Source organism: Haemorhous mexicanus, chromosome 14 (genome assembly GCF_027477595.1).
Source record: "Haemorhous mexicanus isolate bHaeMex1 chromosome 14, bHaeMex1.pri, whole genome shotgun sequence".
In the NCBI taxonomy this organism is placed as follows: domain Eukaryota; kingdom Metazoa; phylum Chordata; class Aves; order Passeriformes; family Fringillidae; genus Haemorhous; species Haemorhous mexicanus.
In genome coordinates this window covers 2,426,093-2,430,376 of record NC_082354.1, presented here as the reverse complement: position 1 = coordinate 2,430,376, position 4,284 = coordinate 2,426,093, and positions in this window count along the sequence as shown.

Sequence of the window (4,284 nt, the reverse complement as noted above, 5' to 3'; positions counted from 1 at the left end):
GCCCCGCCCGCCTCGCGAGAGCCGCGCGCCAGCGCCGCCATCTCGGCTGAGGGCGGCGCTGAGGGCAGCGCTGCCCCGAGGAGCGGGGAATGGGCTCGGGGAGTACGGGATGCACCCGGAGAGCACGGGGTGCGCCACAACCTGCTGCCCGCAGCCCTCGGGATGTGCCCGGAGCCCTCGGGATACGCCTGGAACTCCCAGCATGTGCCCAGAGCCCCCAGGATATGCCCAGAGCCCTCGGGAGCCCCCTCATCCTCCTCTCCATCCTGCTACGGTCCCACTCTCTCCCCGTGTCTTTCCCCCTGCCAGCACCGGCGATCGCGAAGTTCTCAGGGAACATTTCAGGAAAAAACACCTTTTTTCCCCCTCAAAGCATGCGGCCATCAGCTGTGCCGTCTGGGTGAGCAGCAGGCTGACAGCATCCTCCCCTCGAGAGAGGGCTTGGAGGCGCATTTGTCACTTTAACACTTGTCACACTTCCCACAGTAGTAACACACCTGTTCGTCCTATTTGCCGTGTGTTTTAAATTCCAAGCACGATGCTGTGTCCCGTGGGTGCCCAGCCCGAGGAACTGCTGGAATTGCTGTTCACTCCTGCAATGAGTGTTGGTGTCTCACTGCCCCAAGGGCAGCAGCTCCCAGGCGTTTGTTCCAAGCCAAACCTTGAATTACCAAAAAATTCCCTTCAGGAGCCTCAGAATGTACCGCTTTAAAATGTTGGTGATCTTGCAGTGAGTCTGAAAATTTACAGGTTTTCATTATTGGTGATCTTGTATCGAGCATGAGAATTGACAGCTTTTAATTACAGCAAAACCAGAATCCCAGACTGGTTTGGGGTGGAAGGGATTTTAAAGCTCATCAGTTCCAATCCCTGCCACGGGCTGGGACACCTTCCACGGGTGTTGTTCCATCTTCTATAATTTCTGCCGCTCGTACAAACCCACACAGACTCAGATCAAGGGAAGAAGAGACACACGGGCTGTAATTCCCTGTCATTCCCGGTGCGGAGCAGCACAGGCTCCTCCTCTGCAATTAGTGGGGGCTGCGCTCGTTAATTAAGGCTTTGTGTTTGAGCTCCACGTGATCCAAAGTAGTTTTTTCCCCGGTAGCTTCTCCTGGGGTTTGCAGAAGCATGAGCATGGTTTTTAAAGTTAATAATAAACGGGGTGGGCATCACTTAGGGACTTTGCAGCACTGCACAAAATGTACCTGTGGAATAGCAATGCAGCTTCCTCCTCTTCCCGAAGGAAAGTGCAAAAACAAGACAAAAATAAAAAATGAGGGAAGAAATAAGGATGTGGAGATGAGAAGAGCTGAAGAAACAGCTGCATTGCTCAACCAGGCACTGCCACCCTCACAGCTTCTCCCCAGACTTGTGCCACAGGGATCTCTGAGTGGGAATCTCAGGGAATAAAGAGAGTTGACTTCTTCCAGGGAGCTTTTCCCAAGTCACAGATGGGTTGCGCCCATCTTCTGTCTGAAATCTGCATTTATGGAGCCGGAGGAGATGAGGCAAAGGGAGGTGTCAGAAGAAAATAAGCAGAGAATGAGGCCACGGTGTGAAGCTTAGAAAATGCACTTTGAGTACATCTGAAGAGGCTGAATGCATAAAACCCCACCCAGATCAGAGAGAAATTGGACTTGAAAAAAGGAGCTATTCCACCTCTCCTCCAGCGAGGGAGGGAGGGAGGCAGGAAGTGGCGGAAGGAAGGGGCGGAAGGGGCGGAAGGGGCGGAAGGGGCGGAAGGAAGGAAGGAAGGAAGGAAGGAAGGAAGGAAGGAAGGAAGGAAGGAAGGAAGGAAGTGGCGGAAGGAAGGAAGTGGCGGAAGGAAGGAAGTGGCGGAAGGAAGGAAGTGGCGGAAGGAAGGAAGGAAGGAAGGAAGGAAGGAAGGAAGGAAGGAAGGAAGGAAGGAAGGAAGGAAGGAAGGACTGGCACAATACTGGACATGTCCTGTCCAAGGCCACCAAGGCAATGTCCCATCCTTGACTGAACTGCTGAGTACAGCCCACAGTATCTTCAGGATACCCATTTTTTGGTGTCATTTGAAGTCACATTTATTCCAGAATTTCCCGTGTACTACAGGAATCTGTAACTCTTTTGGTCTTGCTCTGAGTGCCTTACATTGGCATTGATTCTGCCATTCACCCTCATGCTGGACAGGCTTTGTGCTGTGAAAATTTAGAAAAGTGATTTTCTAAATTTATTTTGCAATTTGCAGATCAGTTTGAAGTTCCTCAGCTTACAGGAACAAGCGAGCTAAATTGTAGGTCTGGTCTGTTCCCCACCAAGCAATTCCTGTAATCTCATTTTTATTACTCATTCCCCACTTAGGAAGTGTCTAACAGGCAGATAAAATCTAGCACAATAAATCCCTATCAACAAAACAGCGAAATCTTGTGTGATGCAGATGAAAATGACATTTTGGGGGGAGATGTTTGAGAAAAGAACAATTTCTGTGCTATTTTTACTTCGAGAACGTGGGAGGGGGCATTACAAGACACCCACACTGAGTGGCAGAGGGGCTGTTGCAGAGCCTTGTCTACAAGTGTCATCAAGAGAATGCTGCCAAAAATACCCTGAGATGATGAGTTTAGATACAATTCCACCCCCAGCACCTGCCCAAACACTGGCTCCTATAATTTGGGAAGCAGAGAGCCCAAGGAATGTGCAGAGGGTGCCAAGGCCAGCTGAAACACCAGCAGGAATTCAGCCTTGGAGTTTGTTTTCCTCACTTGAGGGATAGTCAAGAAAGAGCTCTCTCAAAAAGAGCCTCAGGGAGAGCAGATCCTGCCTATAGTTTAGAATTTTGACTGTCACAAATAGATTGTGAAGTATTTTCCCAGAGAGGAGAAATACACAAGGAGCTTCATCCAGGGAATATGAGGCTGCTGAGAGGAATGAAAGCAGAGCTGGGCAGGGGCTCCTGTGGACTTTAACCCTTGAGACTCTCCTTATCCCCAAGGGATTTTGAAGTGAGTTTTGCTCTCCTGAGCTGGTGTCAGGGTCCTTGTGAGGAGTTGCACATCCCTGTGTAAGCTGGGCTAGGGAAGGTGTCCCTGCCAGTGACGGGCTGGATGAGCTTTAAGGTCTCTCCCAGCCCAAACCAGTCTGGGATTCTGGGATTATAATTACAGCCTATGCTGACAGACCTGAAATTATGCAACTGAAGGTTGGAAAATAATCTGTGCTGTTTCTTCCACCTTTTCCTGCTGACATCCCTGGACAGTGATGATGTAAGTGCCATGAGACTGGAGCAGTGGACTGGTTGCTGGGGTTGGATTTCCATGCCATGGGATATCCAGGGATCTGCTGGACCAAACACAATCACCTTGTGCTGCTGAAGGAATCCCACAGGTGCTGCCTCTGAGCTGGTCCTGCTGCAGTAACACCAAGTTGCAGCCCCTGCTCTCCCCTCCAGAGGTTTTACAGCCGGCATGGGCTGTGATTGCAGCAGCCCTGAGCACTCAGCATGCAGGGCCCATCCCTCTCCTCCTCGCAATTCCCTACAATCAGGTGGAGCAATCAGGTGTCCTAGGTATTTTTAGCCTCCCTGGTTGTGTTGCTCTGCCTTGGATTAATGACCTGCTCCCCACACTGTGCTGGGGCTCTGGGACAGGCCCCCACCCTGCTCCCAGGCAGGAGATGGCATTAATTAAAGCATCACTTGCAGAGATGGAAAATCACTGAGGGGCTGTGAGGGAAGCAAAGGTTTGGTAGAGTTGTTTTTTTCCCTTCACAGTTGCTGTGGCTGGATGCTTTAATGGAAAGAAGATAAAATGTCATCCTAGTGGGTGTGATGGAATCACCTGACACTTGTATCCTCTTCCAGCAGAGTCCAGAAGGGAAGTGAAGAACACAGAGTTTCACTGTCACTCTTGGGGCTGAACTGGATGTATGAACAAACAGCTCACAAAAGGAACTTCCTTCCCTGTTCCAGTGAACAGCCAGGAGCAGGTTGTGATGATTCTCAGTTTCAAAATTATTCTACAAGATTCTTCTCATTTATTGTCTTGCAATTTGAGCTGCACTTCTTGTTTTTAACAGTCTAAAATTTCAGGGGCATGGTTTGCACCCCTGAATAGGAACAGCCTCCTGAGCATCCCAAGGCACACTCACAGAAATTCTCCTTGCTCTGAACCTGAGCAAACAGCCATCAGTCTGCCATTCCCAAGGAGACAGCTTCCTGAGAGCTCCCTGGCATGAGCATTCACAGACTGGGAGCGGGAGGGAGGGCTGAGCAAGGCCAGAGCAGATGTATTTACAGCTCCAGACAAATCTCTGCAG